This window comes from Magallana gigas, chromosome 4 (genome assembly GCF_963853765.1).
Source record: "Magallana gigas chromosome 4, xbMagGiga1.1, whole genome shotgun sequence".
Lineage (NCBI taxonomy): Eukaryota > Metazoa > Mollusca > Bivalvia > Ostreida > Ostreidae > Magallana > Magallana gigas.
This window is the reverse complement of record NC_088856.1, coordinates 52650184-52669799: the sequence shown is the minus strand read 5'-3', so window position 1 is coordinate 52669799 and position 19616 is coordinate 52650184. Positions and strand designations below refer to the sequence as shown.

At 32.0% G+C, this 19616-nt stretch overlaps 1 protein-coding gene and 1 long non-coding RNA gene across 3 annotated transcripts in view; one reads left to right on the top strand and one right to left on the bottom strand.

Moving 5' to 3' along the window:
- Positions 1-19616, bottom strand: part of LOC136269574 (tripartite motif-containing protein 2-like) — a 106917-nt gene that overhangs the window by 36054 nt on the left and 51247 nt on the right. The gene's annotated exons all lie outside the window — the stretch shown is intronic.
- Positions 1575-19316, top strand: LOC117690287 (uncharacterized). 2 transcript variants are annotated; one of them, XR_010713376.1, is made up of 4 exons: positions 1575-1662; positions 4251-4404; positions 9935-10383; positions 18703-19315. It is a non-coding gene; the product is annotated as an uncharacterized lncRNA (long non-coding RNA). The 2 variants fall into 2 exon arrangements; XR_010713375.1 differs by lacking the exon at positions 1575-1662 and having other exon boundaries at positions 4104-4404; positions 18703-19316.

The window sequence follows — 19616 nt, the reverse complement described above, 5'->3', positions numbered from 1 at the left end:
AAAGTTGTTTTTTTTACAACATATATGCACATGTTTCAGTTTTTCGTTTTAGAGGGGTAAGCCACGTTCTTCGTCTTCTTCGATCTTCTGCATTTGTTGCTGTGTTCGCAGCTTGTTGAGGGAACTGCAGGCACGCATAGCATCCAGACCCATCCAATATATCTTGACAAGCAAAAAAAAAAAAGGAAAATTAATATTATTTTAAGTTTCCCAAAATCTTCAAAATCCTCATCCATCCAGGGGGGGGGGGGGGCACGTAGTATTTAACTTCAATTTCACTCCTCATGTCCTTTTTTCATTTCAATTCTTAACATACTCCCAAAAAAGTGGGGGCCAAGTCCATGATAATTCAGTTTTTTCTATGTAAATTTTTAAAACTTTGTTGCTGCGAGAAAAAATTGGGTGGGGGTGGGCAGCCCCCCCCCCCCCCTTGATGCTACGCGCCTGACTGAGATATGCGCAGGTCATCGAAAACATTTACGGAGAAAATATTGTGAGTCAGCTTGTGTCTAGGGTCCGCAGCCCTGCTTGTGCTGTTTAGAAGATGAGCGGTTCCGAAAGCATTGTTACGAATACTGTTTTCCTCGTTATATTTTTTAGGAAATGGGCGTGTCTTATGTAACAATTGACGTTCAATACAAAGTTTAGGACATTCCATTCAAACGAACATTTTTACCACTTTAATGCGGTTAATTGTATAGAGCGACAACTCTTATTTAACAAGATACAATCAACAAAGGGAGAAGAGCTTTATTCCGTTAAAAATTCCTGTTATATATTGATGTATCCCCAAGGAACTGAAACCCCGATTTTGCTTACATGTAACCTCTCAAGAAAACCCTCATCCAGGTGAAAACATTCTCTTATGTGCATACTAGATCTTTTTAAATCGGCTTAATCTTGCATGACGAAGTCAAAACATTCCTTATAAGGAATGACCACGCCTTACAAATAGGTGAAAATTCCCACGATGTTGTTTTGCTGACTGAGCTACGTGTATTTTGCTGACGTTGCGAAATGAAAAACGAAAATCTCGTGAAATTGGAGAAAGGAATGTACATGTATGTGCTGTCAGCAAATTTGTTTTGACGACGAAAGTGAAAACAATTTAGCAGTCACTCATTTATTTAAATTGAACAACAACCTTCATAAGAATTTACAAATTATAGTACATTTGTAATGTGAATATATAAAGTTTTCAATAAAAACTGCCGAATATTCCATAGTAAACAAATCATACATATACATGTACATACACAAAAACGTGTGCATGTGTGTGTGTGTGTGTGTGTGTGTGTGTGTGTGTGTGTGTGTGTGTGTGTGTGTGTGTGTGTGTGTGTGTGTGTGTGTGTGTGTGTGTGTGTTGGTTTTACCGATGCTCCGAGGACGCGAGTGTATAAAAACACCTTTACTCCGAGGACGTAAATTTCTCCCGAGGACTTTTTTCGGGTCCTCGGAAAGATTCTGTCCCAATCAACTCAAAATGACGAAATATATCATGTGGTGAAATTTGGTGAAAGTCCTCAGAAGGTCGGTAAAATGTGAATGTGTGTTTCCCGGTCACACAGTTTTATCGGACGCCATAACACACACTTGTTGTTTTCGATGCGCGCGCATCTCGGCGGCGGAAGTGATGATCAATCAAGATCTCTGGAGGTCGTAGTAAGTATTTACAATATTTTTATATAATATAGATTGTTTTATCAATGGTTTAAGAAGCGAAAGTGATAATTAACAATTATAGTTAGAATATTCTTATACATGTTTAGTTGTAATTCAAACGCAGGGGTGTTAAGAAAGCATATGGAATCTTAGTTACATGTAATTCCGTGAAATCACAAATCTTAGTTATTATGTACATATTCAAATATCTAAGCAACAAAACGGAGATCAAAAACAAATAAAAAATACTGAAGACAATTTTTTTCCAGAAATTAGTTTGTATTACGTAGATTTACACATTGATGACGTCATGACTAAAAGTTGAATGTCGTGTGAATTTGATCGAAAAACATTGTAAACATATTCAAAATATAACTAATCTAAGAACTCTAATAAAGTATTGTGGTGTGATTTATTGAGAATTGAACATAAGAATACTTGGGGAGATGTTAGTTTTATCAATCATTCGCTAAAAGGTATGTAAATTTGCTTTTATTTCTCGGCCAGGCTTTCCTCTGTCGTTGTTTACGATATAAAAATCCGACTAGAACAACACTACCCCGTATATATTGAACTTGAAATTTTATACACATCGTAAGTTTGATCAATGCTTAAATTGAAAATACATGTAGCTGCTAGAATCCCATGTTGTGTGTTGTTTTGATGCAATTTGCCGTTTTCCGTGCAAACTATAAAAAAGTTGGGAAGGTTTTTCGAGAACCGGATAAATAACTTTTTAATAAGGAAGAACATAGAATTCTAGCAGGGGTTTTGATTAAACTAAGATGTTTTGCTTTCACTTGTTATGTTTATTTTATTTTTGAAACCGCGGGGTAGTGTTGTTCTATCTCATTTTATGTTAAGGAATATACGTAAGCTATTTATAGTTGTCACGTGATAATGCACCAATGTGGCAGTTATGTACAACCCGATTTTATTGCACTGACATCTATTTTAAAGGATAATACTAAGTGTTTGATCTTATTCAAAATAATTATTAAATTTCACGATTTTGAATATAACAGTCAAAATAAGACGCTAAATTGCCCATATGCTTCCTTAACACCCCCGCGAACGTAAACAAATCCAAATGAAATGTTTTGAAACCTACATACTCTCTATGATTATATTGATCTATAGTTTCATTGTGCTTAGTCTATCGTTTAAAATCTTTTTATCCAGTTCAAATTATTTATTCGATTAGATTAGTATATACCATACAAAGTATTTCTTTATTTTTTTTCATTACAAAACACTAATTCCATAATTTCAGTTACAAAACGAGAGAAAATGTGCTGTTTGAAGGGCATGGTCATTACATTAGCCAAATATTTTCATATTTTGTTGTTTAGAATACTTCTTTGAGGAGTTTTCATAGCCAGCAAAAAATTGATTCACTCGTCGGATTATAAAGTGATAGAGAGCTCACAAATCCTAGTTATATAAACATATATCAAGCCATGATTTCGGTTACATATTAAACGCCGAGTTCAAAATGTAATTATTTTTTAAACAAATTCTAATGTATCAAACCCTGATAACTGTTAATTTGTGTTAAAAACGAAACAGCAAAGATAAAACAGAGTTAGAAACAGAATATTAACTGGATTATTTAACAAAAGTTCTGACATCTACCCTCCTGCCCCTCCCCCCTGAATAAATAAATAATAAAACACTATCATACTGTGACTGATATTGTACCAGAAAATAATATACAAACATGTTCATTTATTTTAATATCATTAATAATTAATATAAAGGCATTAATATTTATTTGTTTTCAGAAACTATAGAATTTATCAATTATAGTGAAAAACATGTGCTTTTTTAAACTTTAGTTAGTATCATGAATTCTAACGCATCTCAAAGAAATATTGGTCATATAGAATCCTTAAAGCTGCTTTGTCCATTTTTTGGTTTTTACAGTATCAAATAATTTTCCATACAAACCAATTATCTTAGAAAGTTATGCACTTTCTCCTATTTACACCAGCAGAGTCGGTCTCCTTAGTTAGAAATATTCAAAGTAAAAAAAATAATTTCTTTTTGGGCAAATGAAAACACAAACCAAAATGCATCATGGGAATGTTTAGAAAACGGAACCGTTTAATTTATTAATTTCACAAACTAATTTCACAATATTTTTTAATACATGTAGATATATTTATATTCATTTATTTATTTAAAATTTAGCCTATTGTAGTTGTAAACTGTGGCTATCATTCATATGCGTCGCGGATCTACAGTGAATCAGGGGTCCCCCCTCTACCTCTGGAAATTTCTGCATTATAATTGAATTCTCGATTTTACTCTTTTACTCCCACTGCACAAAAAGAAATTCTCTTACACCCCTGATTGTGGAAAAATGCAGGGTCCGTGCATGGCTCGATAGTTTGTCAGCCCGAATTTTCGCGAATCTTTTAACAAACATACGTTTTAACATAATGCTATTAAGTAAAAGATTTACATCTATGTAAATGTCAAGATATATATTGTGAATTAATGGCGAGTTGATTATTATATCAATCCCCATGTTTGTTTACATATCGGAAACATCCCTAGTACGAATTAATTTTTTTTTTCGTCAGAAACGCCGCCACTGTCCAGCGGGAGAGAAAACTGTCAGTTGACCATAGCATCACAAGTTACTGTGGATTCTGGTTATTTTAAAAGTGAAAATCATGTAGAACTTTCGTGTATTATTTAGGGATGGAGGACGGGTGCCATGTTTACATTCGCAACGTAAGTAGGTCAGACTCGGTCAGATTACAATATTCAGCTGTTACACATACTTGATACTATGATATATGTTAATCAGCTGTTCAAGTTCCTGCATTTTTTACTAGGGAATAACAGTTAATATAATATATTCCATGTTGAACTGTGCAAGACGAACTTCTACACATGCATGATCTATGAGTAATGTAATTGCAGGTTTTGGTAAATGTGAAATTAAGAAATACCGGTAAACAGAATGAATTTAAACATTTTCCAATCATGAATTAACTTTATCCTTAAACAGGTTAGCATATCTCAACCTCAAGGCTTAATATTTTAGACCTAAATCATATTTGATAGAAGATGTCAGTGTATAAAACATGATTTTTTATGCTTTGAACATGTTGAACAGCTGTTGAACATGCCAGGGTGAGGCAATTTATACATATACTGGCGTGTGACCAGTTCTCGCCGAGTACCATTTCTCGCCAGTACATTGTGACGTCATTTTATCAACACATAAAATTATGGACGAAAAATGACATCACAATGTACTGGCGAGAAATGGTACTCGACGAGAACTGGTCGCACGCCAGTACTTGTTTTAAAATACTGTCAGATTTTCCTTCTTGGCAAGAGTCAATGATTAATTATGTCAGCTGCTCACTAGACTCAGTCGGCTGGTCACTTAACGAGGCCGAGTACAGAACGAGTACGCACGCTTTCGCGCAGCGTTTCATTTGTATTGTGACGTCATCTTTTTGCTTAGTTGACGCCATGGCGTGATAGTTTTAACTGCAGATATTCAGCGAAAATTGTTGAAAATATCTCGTTTGATGCGTAAAAATAATGTTATATTGTGGAATAAACATTAATGTCTCGAAGTATAAGCTATATTTGTGCTCGGGTCGAAAACGTGAAGAGGGTTCAGCAAGCCTAGCCATCTGTCTTTTTTTCTTAACCCGCCTAAATATACCTTAATTCATATATTTCAAGACAGTAACCATGTATTATATATTAATGACCCTTAATATGTGATGTTATATATTTTTTTATTACTTAAATATGTCTGAATGTTTTAATAATACTATATAGATCACCTTTTCCGCCTTTGTCAAATAAAAATAGCCTTTATCTGACGAATCTGGGAAATTGGGCATACAAAAATCAACTTTGATAAAACCCTGTAACAAACCAGGAGGTAAAAGGTTTTTTTTATTTGACCATTTGATGCCTTTTAGCAATAACTTTAATATGTAGAACAGAAAAAGAAATCCCTAGGGCAGAAGTTTTGAAAAAATGTAAAAAATATGCAAAATTGATACATTTCAAGCAAAATCCCATAGGGTCCTATGTTAAAGATTAACAAACTTTGAGATGACCCCCTAAACAAACGGTGTGGTAAATGTCTTATTTTTTAATCTTAAAATAATAACTATATCAGTAGAAATTCATGTAAAAAGTTTCATCCAAAAATCTAGGGCAGAATAAATTAGACCCGGCCTCGTTAAAGGCCGAACATTTTACAAACGCTCCCTTTTTTACTTGTACAAACTTCAAAATAATGCCGCTTGTCAATCAAGTTTGAAGCAATCGCACCCATGAAGTTTGATTGCAGTGATCGTCCGAGCGTGATCTGGCCAGGTCCAGGTCCGTGGATTTCTGTTTACTAGCAATTTACAACGTCATCTTTGATATCTTCCATCACATATAAATTTTTTACATAACTGGTATTATCATTGTTTTAAAAAATATAATTATTCAGTAATTGAATGAAAATACAAAATTTATATTTGAATCATGTTGAATGTATATTACCTAATAAATTCCACAAAGATGAATGAGCAGCCCAAAACATATAAAGTTTCTTTTTTAAAACAAACTTATGAGCTATTAAAGCTGTATTTACTGGTAACACACTCAACTGGTCACTCGAGTATCCAATGCAGAAAAAAGGAAATTCCAATATCATTTTTTTAATTAAAGAAAGTAAACATATTCTTAAGCAACATTGTCTAATGATATTGTCCATACTTAACACCTCTGACATACCGGTATATACATTTATATACATATATAGCATTCCTTATTTCAACCTTTTTATATAAAATCTTGTTTCATTGGTAACAAATAAATTGGCGAACTAATTGTACCTAGCTGAAAGGTTTATATGATACAACTGTAACTAAAGATTTTTATAATGGCAAATGACTTGATCCCTATAAAATGATAAATGAACATTATATAGAGCCTGTTTGGGAGGGTAGCAGCAGAGAGAGAGAGAAGAGAGAGATATTTAAATTATCTTAGTCAATGACCCAATTGTTATTATTAGTCAGCCCGCGGGCTGACCAATTAAGTTAGGATGAAACTTCAATTGCGCTTGCTTAAATTGGTATTCTGGGAAGGAATTATATAGACAGTTCGTGTTAGAGAAATTCGAAGAAGTTATGAAACTGGTCAGTTTCTAGGTCAAATTGCGCATCGGAAGACTGCCAATGGGAAATGTCTGCAGCCACAGTCCAGACTCCGTGTACGGTATATTTCCCGACCTCTTAGTGAGATTGGAAAGTAAATATATTGGTAGTGGTTTGCGACGAGACCATGAAATTCATAGAGCTATGTTTGCAATGTGACAACTTTAAGCATTAAGTAGGTGCGCAGTCATACATTGCATTTTCACCACTACACGCTTATCTCCTCACCTACATGTACAGCCATATAAAAATAAAGGTGCAAACTAAAAGTGAACCCGCATATTATTATTGTTCTGGAAACTATTTATCTTGTATTTTAATAGATTGTGTATTCTCTTTGGACCTAAAAAATAAAAATTCCGCTGGCTGACTTTCTTAGCTATTTATAAAGCTTACCTTGTTTCAGGATTAAATTATCCAATTTATACTACTGATAGTCATCAAGGTCTTTAAATTCTATTTGTTATTATAAAAATTCCATAGTTATAACTAGCATTTGGTATTTTCATTTTTCTGTGTTACTCATTTTTCATCTAACACTGTATTTTGTGCAGATATTGTAAAGGAATCATTAAAATAAATATAAAATGATTACAAAAAAGGTACGTAATTATATAAGACGTTCATGTGATTTAAACAGTATATCATGTCCGATATCAAATCAGATGATCTCAGTTGGATGCTATTTCTAAACAATAAAATGTTTTCTTTGGTGCTGAGTCATGTGGATACAATACCCGCAACGTTATTTTTTACAAGATTAACAGACGGATAGTATTCACGCATAATAGATTCTGAATAGGATTATAACGCACGGTAGAACAGTATATACTCGCATGATACGATTGGATTGATTCATGATAGAAAAAGATAAAATTAATGATGTTCATAATTGCTTCAAATGCTCTTCACAATATACCTTATAATTACTGTACAGAATTTTATTTACATTTATTGAGTTGTTAATCCTAGCTGCGTCATTTATAGAATATACAAACATAACAAGTTAAAATTTATTAAGGAAAAATATGAGCTTAATTAAATGATCAATAATTTATCAATATTGGTAACATTGTTTTCATTACCAAACACCCCAGCCAATCACCGCAAACATATCTCATCTCGACATCAAATCACATGGAAAATAGCAGGTTAACTTTATTTAAGTAAACAACCTCCGATCCTCAGCAATATGTTCGATAACTCTTAATTATCCGGATTTCTTTTATTTGTACCATAAATCTGACTTTTTTTTACACACAATGTTAATTAGTATTCTACTAGTGGGCTAGTATAACCATTAGTCACACAACTAAATGCTTCATGGCGTAGTGGATCCACGGAGCACTTCCACTAATATACATGTACATGCATGCCACTGATGCACCAGTACTTTTTTTTTAGCTCAACTTTTTTCTTTATTTTATTATATCCATCATACTAGGCAAATTTGCAATAACTTTGTAAAATGCATGGACACCATCTAAAAATTCATTTTATTTCATTTATAAAGGTTGATAGAAAAATATCATTGTTATGATATGAAAAAAATACTTTGAGGCTGACGATCTTAGAACCTTAAAATGAAACTCTTGTTTTAAATAAGTATAAAATCGTTTATAAGTACCTTCTTTTTGTAAAAAGAATGCATCAAATAACGATCGAATTGTATTACATACAAGTTAATGCTTACTGATCAGTTATACACTGCGTACGATTTAATATATTCAACCTATAGGTAAATATGTTACCTTGTTCCTAAGAACTTTAATTGCTAACATTAATCTTTCATTTCCATTGCTTAAAATGTGATTTACATGTAATATTTTATTTTATTTTAGTCTAAAGAATTTAGAAATTAGTATGATATAATGCTGGATTGTATATTGTATATTAATTGTTTGATAACTTATTGTATACGGCGCACTGAACGACTTGTAACTTCAAAGTAAAGTACTTGCATGTAAAATGGTACCAAAGGTTTAACGCGATCGAATAAATGGAAAAACTGTTAGAATTATATATTGAACAATATATAAACCTGATAAGATTAACACACGATAGGATACTAGGATTAACGCACGGTAGAAGGTTATATATACGAACGATACAATAGGATTGATAAACTGTACAGGATAGGGTAAGACAGGATAGGATTGTAAAAAGATATGTTGCAGGTACTGTGTGAAAGTTATAACACAGCCTAGCATTGCTGATAAAAAACACAACTTGCCTTAGCATGTATTTTTTTTTCTGCAACGCTAGATACCTTCATAGCCAGAATGAAGCACCAAAGAAAGCAATAACTCGTTTAGATAAAATATACCTACAGTTGAACTTCGATATCTTGAACACTGATATCTCAAATACAATTATGGATATGTCGAAGTGATTTGTAAATCACAACCACTTATTTTTTTAAGTGTGTTACCCTTGATATCTCGAATACTCGGATATCTCAAAGTTTTTAAACAGTCCCATCTAGTTAGAGATAACGAAGTGTGACTGCATTTACTTGCAATGAAAATTAAGGTAAAAAAGTTTATTGTCTCTTGAGACAGTAACTATATCCTGAGGTGAAGCCATGGAAAATAATTTCTGTCAAGGGGGACAATATTAATTCGCTATTGTCTGAATATAGTCGGTAAATACTGTAGATATTTTGTTATACATTGTACCAAAGAAAACTTTATTTGTCAGTGATGCAGATTTTCTTGATGGTAAACAAATTAGAGTCAATCATCAGATTTTGAATTTAACATAGCAACTGGGTTTACAACAGAGGTGTTCTGAGATTAAAAATGAGGGAAATCAAATGCTGCCAGTGAATGGTTTCTATGACTTTTCACAATGGGCAGATAGCAAAGAAACTATTTTACAGTTATTGAGTAGCATATGTTTATTCTTGTGATGCATGACACATGAATATATAAACACTTGATCCAGGGCATACTCACAGTACTGCCTATACATATTGCCTTTTGTTGGAGATCATTCATATAAAGTAATATAATTGTAATTTTATTATTTAGATACTGATCAGTATTAAAAAAAACACTTTTCAATTTATTTTTTAGGAACATAAGCAGACCAGTCTATTTGTTTTCTGGGGGATATGACGATAGGACCATATCTATAGCTGTGTGATGGGAGGTGAATTTCATCATGACCTGATGATGGAAGAAGTATAATTGACAGAGTATCATGGAATCCTTGTAACCAACCTTTTCTTGTTGATGTGGATTTTTTAAATTAAGGAAACTGACTAAAAAAATGACATGCTAAAGGATCAAGAAAATGATTCCAATTAAAGAACTAAAAAGCCATTTCACCAGTTAAAAGTGTGGATGATATTCAGTGTGTTCAAAAAGTTGAATATATATATACACAAAAATGCATTGATTAGGATGCAAATTTGATACAGATTTAAGAATCATACAGTGTCAAGATTCATCAATAGTGTGAAACAATTTATCAATAATATGGCAACATGCGACTGATATTGGATTAGACATCAACTTATGAGGTACGTATTTTATATATATATTTTAACGTGTTTAATATGCCATTTTAGCTAAATTGATCAAGGTAGCTAGCTTGCTTAATTGGTAACGTTACATTAATTTATTAAGATTTAATCTAAAAAGTACGTAGCAAATTCATACAGGTTCATTTTTGGTACACGCAATTATTTGCAAGTTGTATATTTAAGAAGTTTCTACCCCTGATATTAGTCTAAGATTGACAAATGGGCAAACAAATATGTAATATACTTGATGAAAAATTATGATTTAAAAATTTTGATTACCTAATTCAGTAAATATGAACAAAAGTCACAATCTGCAGTTCACAAGCCTGCAGATACATGTACTTTAAAATGTTTAACCACTGAGCTACATTGATGCACCAGACAGGCTTGAATGCTGAATCTGAGCCATTAGGCCTAACAAAAAAAATTGTGTGTTTCGGGTAACCCGACCTAACCTACAAAAATGGCCCGATCCTACCATTTTTAGACAGTGTTTTAAAAATTTCCCCAGGCCAATTTTGCATGGCGGTACCGCCATGCATTGAAGATCCCCCGCCATGCATCACACACAGCCATTCTCCAGAAATGGTTCCAAATATGGGATTGCTTTCAGTGAAAAATGAACTTTTGATATTCGTGTTTTAATTGTAATAATATTGAAGTACAACTATTCGCCGATATAAATATGAAATTTGACTTACCAAAATTTCTTCGTTTACGAAATATTTGATTTTGAAGACCATATTAAAAACCCTGTTACGGAAGTCAGAAGTGAATTAAAGCAACTAATCCTCGGCCTGTACAATAACAGTAAACTTCACTAGCCACTTTGTTTGATATCATATTGAATACGAATGACATATTTGACAGAATCATGAAGAATTTAAATTTAAGGGGAACATATTTTCAAAAATATCTTTATTTTAAGAAAATCTTTATTTTCAACAATAAAAAAGAAAATAATGCATCATCTTTCATTCATGTTCAAATGTAAACTAGGAACAATTTCATTTGTTCAATGATTTTAATTAAAATATTGAAACAACAGAACATTAATATAGAGATGTTGAGAAATTGTACATCACAAATTGATGTCAGAGGGATTTTTAAAGATAATGGCCCAAAGTTACGGAAGTTAGCAAATGACCTTTTTCTTGGAGAATATTTTTTCCAATACATCTTACAACCAAATATTAGCGAATAAAAATCAAAAACAGGTTATTCATTGTAGAAAATACATTTTTAACTTAATAAGCACGCTTTTTAACAAATTTCTTTCCTCTAATTAGTATGTAATCAACATTACTTTGATTTAAAAATGTTGACATGAAATATCGGTCTAAAATAGTGAAATACCTAATTGTATTAAAATTGCATGCTCTGATGGATGTACCAAACACAATTATGAAATATACCGGTAAAAAGTCAAACATATAAATCAGTTGTCTTTTTATCTTTGATAAAAAGCTTGGATGGTTCGTTACGGATGTCAGAGATTATCATTTCACAAATATCTACTCCTATGGTGTTTTAAATAGTCATGAAATTTATTGGTTATATCTTCCTAAACTTCCTTTTTTATGTGGAGGAACTGGGGTCTTATCCCCATTAAAATATGGGTTGACTGAATCCACATCTCACCTTTTTCGGATTTTCACTTATGTTTCTCCATGTTTGCCTGCTTTGCATTAATGTATATACGCATATATATAGGATCTCTCATGATTTGCGATGGTATATGATTTTTATCCAACGAGTTGTGTGTTTTCTATCCCCGAGCCTTGGCGAGGGGATAGAAAACACACAACGAGTTGGATAAAAATCATATACCATCGCAAATCATGAGAGATTCTTTTTATCACATGTTTTAGCAAGTATTTTGTTAATCCCAACTTTTTCTGTAAAAATTGTGATTGTGAGCCGCACAACACATTATTTACAACACGTCAACAACGTTACGCATGGAAAAAAAGTTCCTTGAAGTTTAACAAACAGACATTCATTTTCTAACATTTTTTTATGAATTCATGACAAATAACTGAAACAACATTAAATGTTTCAAATTTATATCTCAACACCCCTAAAACTGAATTAATTATTTACTTTTTCATTCTACGTCAATCAACCGTCTAAACCTACGTAATGATTAACTATGACGTCACGTGGCGTAAGAACACACAGTGGAATATCAAAAATTTATCCCATGAGTGATATCCACCGTATATTGGGATAAACATGTGATGAAATGTATTAATGCTTATATATACATATGTATATGCATTGTTACTAATAAGTCAACTAAATAAGGTCTGTTTTTCGCAAGTATATGTAAACTCTTACTAGTTTAAGTTTCGGGTATTAGTTCTTAAAAAACTGACATCCGTAACTAATCATGTTTAGAAAAAAAAATCATGAACAGAGTATTTATCAAATATTCTGATCCGGGAATAATACCATTTCGATATAAACATGCATGCATATTAATACAACCTTGAAAAGCCAAATATATTTTGGTCACCTGATATTTTTTTTATTAAATCACATGTTGTAGAAAACAATAAGCTTGATGCACTATATTTCAATACAGTAAACTTTAAATAGCATATTATGCTAATATTACATGAAAAATGACTACTTTGTTGATTTTAAAACATAAGAATAGATTATCTGTCGTGGAAAATATACATAAGAAGCACTGGAATGAACAGATGCCAAATCTGTTTTTTCCCCTGATATCCGTAACGCTGCAGCAAATATTTAAAAAATATTGTCAAATGATAAATTGTCTTAGGTGAATTGGTTTTAATCTGCAACTGATATATCTCTTGCAAATAAAAATAAACTAAAACAGATAAATCCACACATAATGATTCATATTTTTTCGATAGTTTAGCACACTCTCATCATATTTTTCTCAAAAATGCACTTTGTATCAAAATATTAATTGCTTCAGTTAAGAATATCAACATTCCTTTACTTTCTAAACTCATGTTCTGTTTCGCTAAACAATCCAAATTATTATCGATGGAAAACCGAGCCCTATATCACTGATTGAAAATACTGTTACGGATGTCATACGTTACGCCGGTCAGGGGTTTTAGTAAATTTTCCTCTCACTGTACCATGCTATTACATTATTTTTCTACAGATGATGATAGATAGCTTTGGGACACTGTGTTCTCGAAAGGCATCATGAATAAGTTTTTCAAATGCCATGAATTTAGTTGAAAATTGCGTAACGGAAGTCAGGCTTTGAAATGCGTCAAACTCAATTTTCAATTATATAATCGATGATTTAAAAAACGCATAGATTTTCGACTGTAAATTGTATATATTTTTCTTTTAACATGCCTATGACATTCAATTACTATAATATCAATAGATATTGTTTTGAATATCATCGCTTACTTTTAAGTCAAACACGTGTTACGGAAATCAGGACGGTTTCAGCGACAATGTATAAATCGGGGGGAAAAAAGAAAGAAAAGATTGTTATCAACAGGTGTTTACTGACAAAACACGCTATGTGATGCTGAAATAAAAAATGAGTTTTAATTGTCTCTTTCATCACCGTAATGCTATTTAGTATTGCAGTAAAATTGAAATATTCACGTGCGACATGCTGAAAAATACACAAACCGATTTTTTATTGAAATAATTTGACATTATTTGACACTTCAAATGCATAATGTTTGGTATCAAAATTTGTAATTTTTACTGTAGATATCTCCTGAGAAAAGTATCAGCCAAATACATTAAACGAAAAATAATAATTTTGTGATGAATGCTGGCGACAACATTATATCATAATTGGAACCATTTCTGGAGAATGGCTGACACAATGCCGCCATGCTTCCCGCTATGCATGTTTATTTCAAAGCAAAATTCTTTTTCCAATTATTACACATCTTAACTGTAATTAGTAGATATAAAGTTGTCGTTTCTCCGCTCAAACTTCAGGAAAAACACTTGCACCCGCAGTGAGCGCAGTTAATTTCGACATCGATCTCAGCAAGGGGGCACACGTGGTTTACGGTTTAAGGACTTAGCTTATGATTAAGATATATTAAAACTGAGTTTATTAATTGGTGATTAATGCATAAATAGAGACGTGATATCTTCTTGTTTTAATATAATGTGCTTTTTTCGACATCTCCGCCATTATCGAATGTTGTGGATTTTCCAAAATCTAAAAATAGCACAATGTTCACTCGATGGAGTTAGCTTGGATTCGATATGCTTGAACTCTTTATTTGCCGCAAGGATATTGGAAACTTGAAAAAATGTACATAATAAAGAAAGAAAAAACTACAGTTATTTGCAGAAATGCACGGAAGCGATGTCACATGACTAGAAACATCGTATATTGTATGCCTATGAACATGATGAAAATGATTGACTGTGTACATACACATAAACGGGGAAGGGGACTGGTGTCAAGATATCACAGAAACTTTCATATGGACCCCCAATTTAAACAAGAAATATTAACCGCCCAGAATAAGTTGAATCAAGTTTGCTGTAATTGTATGGACTTGTTCTGCCTATTTCTTGTTCAACACCCCCTAAAAAAATCTCTTCTATGTAATATGTAGAAGAAGGAATGGGACAGAAGCTGATGTTGAACTGCCATGTGAATCTATATTTCTTGTGTTTTGTGAAAACTTGTGAGGACCAACCTTTTAAAAAACTGATTTTGAAAAAAAATGTTATTAGTTTTGCCAGAAAAAAACCAGAAAAATTGTATATTAAATATACACAGATATTAAGATATAATTATGAATTGAAATGATACTTGTTGATGTAGATTTCATGAAATGCATCAGTTATAGTACATATCATGTAGTACGTGTCATCAAATGGTTATACTATAATACACAGTGATTTCGCCGGCTTAGGCGCTTTAATGCCGCACCTCGCACTTACTCTGACAAACTTCCCCCCCCCCCATGCTTCAAAAAATTTTCTGGGGAAAACACTGTATTACAGTCTATTACAGTGTAATAGATGTCTGATTTTATCCGATTGTGATTTTATCTTATTTCCAATAAAAAAATACGTTTTTAAATATGAAACTAACAAACATTCTTAGGATTCATACAAAAAAAAATATGATAAAATAAAAAAAAATCCCTACCTACCTAACCTAATTTTTTCATCAATGTTACCCTAAACACACAATTTTTTTTGTTAGGCCTTACTAAGGTTTCAGATGCTGGATGAGGTTAAGATTTGTAGAGCAGGTGTAAGTCTTTGGTGCAGGTGCCCTTTGATAGCCATTTCTAAGTTACTATACTGGTTCTAACTTCACCAAACTTGTATGGATGGTGTGTCTTATACATGTAATACTGATGCATCTGACAGGCTTGAATGCTGAATCTGAGCCTTAGTTTTGGATGCTGGAGGAGATTAATTTTTAATAGCTGATTAAAGTTTTTGGATCAGGTGCCCTCTGATGATTTTATCTTAGTTATTACTGCTCCTAACTTCACCAAACTTAAATCATATGAATGATGGGTCTTATGATACTGATGCACCTGACAGCCTTAAATGCTGAATCTGAGCCATATATATATAGGTTTCAGATGCAGGATGAGGTTTAGTTTTTGGAACAGATCACATGTTTTATAGATAATAGCTTGCATAGTTGATTTAACTATTAATATAAATGTATCGCAGAGGAAGCAGCCTTATCTCTAATATCAAGGATGCTGACAAAATATATCTTTGTAATTTATTATTACTGGTCCTAACTTCACCAAAATTGTATAGATGATGTGTCTTATGATGCTGATTCACCTGACAGGTTTGAATGCTGAATCTGAGCCATAGGTTTTAGATGTGAGATGAAGTTTAGTTTTTGGAACAGGTCACATGTTTTAGTTATAGATACATGTTATAGCTTGCATAGTTGATTTAGCTATAATATAAATGAATCACAGAGGTAACTTCAGAGCCTGTTTTCCATTATCAAAGATGCTTATAAAAAAAGCTCTTACCTCACTCAAACTGCTTGATGGATGTGTTTTCTGTTAAATGATATATAGCATGATTCCTATGATATGGTATTGTATGATATGATACACTATTGTTTTATATGATACAATATTATATTATTTATTATATTGTAAAAAGTAATATGATACAATATGATATTGTATCAAATGTTTGTACATTATGATATGATATTGTATCATGATATCGTTATGTATAGTATTGTATGATATGATACAATATTTATATAATAGTGTTGTGTTGTGCATGTACTATGCCTAAATAGTAGTCTGACAGGGTTTGTTACATAGTGCACGAGCCGGAGGCGAGTGCACTATGTATCAAACCCTGACTAGGGTACTATTTAGGCATAGTTACATGCACAACACAACACTATTGTTACTAATTATTATGCCAAGTGTTGTATATACTGACGTGCTTTGCTACAAGTAGCTGTGATGTTTGAGTGTTGTCCTGTCCCAAAAATAATCACCGGAAAAGCTAGCGTTTGTTCTTTCAAATTAATCAATTGATTTCAAATTCATCGATTATTCAATCAACAAGTTGTTATACAATTAAAAAAATCAACAAAGGATTATGTTCTTTTTAATTAAGAAACGAGAAACGTTTCACCTTACCGAGAAAACTCGAAATGTTTAGCAGACAAAATCTCATTGAATTTTGTTCTTGTACATTCTTTATCAAGCGTCATTCCAAAAAGCGTTTTTGTGATTCTCATGTTGAATTTCTTTCGAAATTGTTTAATCCATTTATTCAAAAGTTTATCAAAACTTATATAACTTATAAAATTATCGTCAATAATGAGATGTTTTTGGAAAGATTAATAATTTCAATTGCTTGATGTCAATCGTAAGTTTCTACGTTTTATATATATAAATACCGTCAGATGCATCATCGGATGCTGTAGCATAACAGTAACGCTTTGGGCTTCAAGACGCAATGCTTTTAGTGGCAAGAGTTCGAAACCCGCTATTGTATCAGATATGATACAGTATTTTATAATTTGATATTGTATTATATAAATAGTGCCTGTTTGGGAGGGTAACAGTTGAAATTGACACCCCGAGAAAACCATTGTCAACCGACGCGAAGCAGAGGTTGACAATGGTTTTTGAGGGGTGTCAATTTCAACTGTTATCCTCCCAAACAGGCACTATTTATTTTGTTATACTGAATGTCTTAATTTTTAAGAAAATTTTACTGCTTGCATATAGGAATAACGTGAATTCTACAGCAAACCGTACGCGCATAATTTTCGCGCATGTAACAATTTTTAATGTTACCCGTTGCTAAGTGTGTTGCTAACGCTGAGGGTAATAGAAAATATTATGAACTGCGTCTTAACCAATCAGATTTCAGTATTTAACATGAAAGTTTAACAATATATAATGAATTACTATGTCACATGATATGATATCATATGATATCATACAATATTGTATCAAATTATACATAAAGCTAGTATTGTGTATCAAATATGATACAATTACATACATGTACAATATAATACCATTCTATATTCTTTCTTTTATATTGTTCTTAATTTGATTCTAGAACTGATATTTTGTATACTGGTAAAAACTTGTATCAGAAAATTTTTTTAGTCGGTTAATATTTCAAAATAAACCTTGTATCTAGTTGTATTTTCAAATATATACCGTTGATTCCTTATTAGTGCAAACCCCTTTTATTTTATGCGAGTACTTACATGTAATTCCATGATCTTGCAGTTGTGTATTTAATAGCTAGTGCAAAATAACTTCTATCCTAATTTCTTATAGTTCAAAACTCTCAGAAAATAATAGTGAGGTTTTAAAATCCGCTTTGGGTGCTTCTCGTGTCATTTTATGCGAATATCAATTCCTTGTGTTTAATTACATGTAGGAATCTACAGTAAATTGATTAAAAAGATAACATCTGTCAGGTTTCCTACTTTGTGTTAGTTTCCGAATCCCTGAATTTATAATCTCACCATCTACAATTCTGCTGTTTGGGATACAACTACATGTATGTATACATACATCGATCTTATATGTATTTACATATAAGTACATGTAAGAAAATGTGTCAATTATACTCAATGTTTAGCCAATCTCAAAATTACACTGAAAACCTGAGTTCAGTTGCATGTACAAATGTTAAATACTCTTCTTCTTTTTTTACCCCTACAAGGCCTTTTATTTGTACATTGACTAAAACTAGAATTTTATTTTTTAATAGTTACATGTATTTGTTACTAGTTATTGTTTTAAAGTTGATGTAAAAATACTATGTTTAAATGTTTGTAATATTTCTTTTTAGGAAATCTCAAGAAAAGAGTTGGACATAATACCAAAGATATGAATGAAATACAAATGGAAAAGAATCACCATGGCCCATACTAGATGCAACTTGAAGTTGGACACTTTCGTGCAATTTATAATAACTGCATGCTTGATAAATTGGAATGATAAGTTTTCAGTCCATACATATAACTTAATTTAATTTTGGGAAATTTTATCGAAGCTGAATTTAAAATTGCATGTGAATGTTTATTTTTGTATGTAGTCAGTACATATTATATTGTGGAATCATCGTGGTTGTGGGGGACCAATGTTCATGGCTTTCGTGAGTAACTGGCTTGCATACAAATTTACATCCCCTTGAATGTATACACAAGCATATATTTAGTATTAATTGATAAAATAGAACTTGCTACTGAAGAAATTACCTCCCCATGAACTAGGAACAGTTTGGTAACCAACGGCCATTGATCCCCACAAATAAAAATGATTCCACAGTACTATATGTACATAGAAATTATCATAATTAATTTAGCTTCTAAAAATGAACATGTCTGAAATATATTTATTTGAAATCATTTAAATTTTGTTTAAGAATGAATTTGTTACAGAGAATAAAAGCATGTAATCTAATAACAAGGTTCATTTTCATTGTATATTGGGCCACTTTTTTATTAGTTGTTTTTCAAGAACGACTGACCAAAATTTAAAAAAATACTACAATATGTATAAATTTGTATCAAAATGTGTCTTTAATGTTTATGTTTTTTCATCTACAGACCAATTTAAAAAAAAAGGTATTGAAAAACAACTAATAAAAAATAGCCTTAAGGGGTTGGATTGTGGGAGAACATTTAAGAGGGTTCGATGGTCATGGCCATTTTTGGACTCTTATTAATCTTCTTTAGAAGGAGCTCTAATTAGTATCGATCA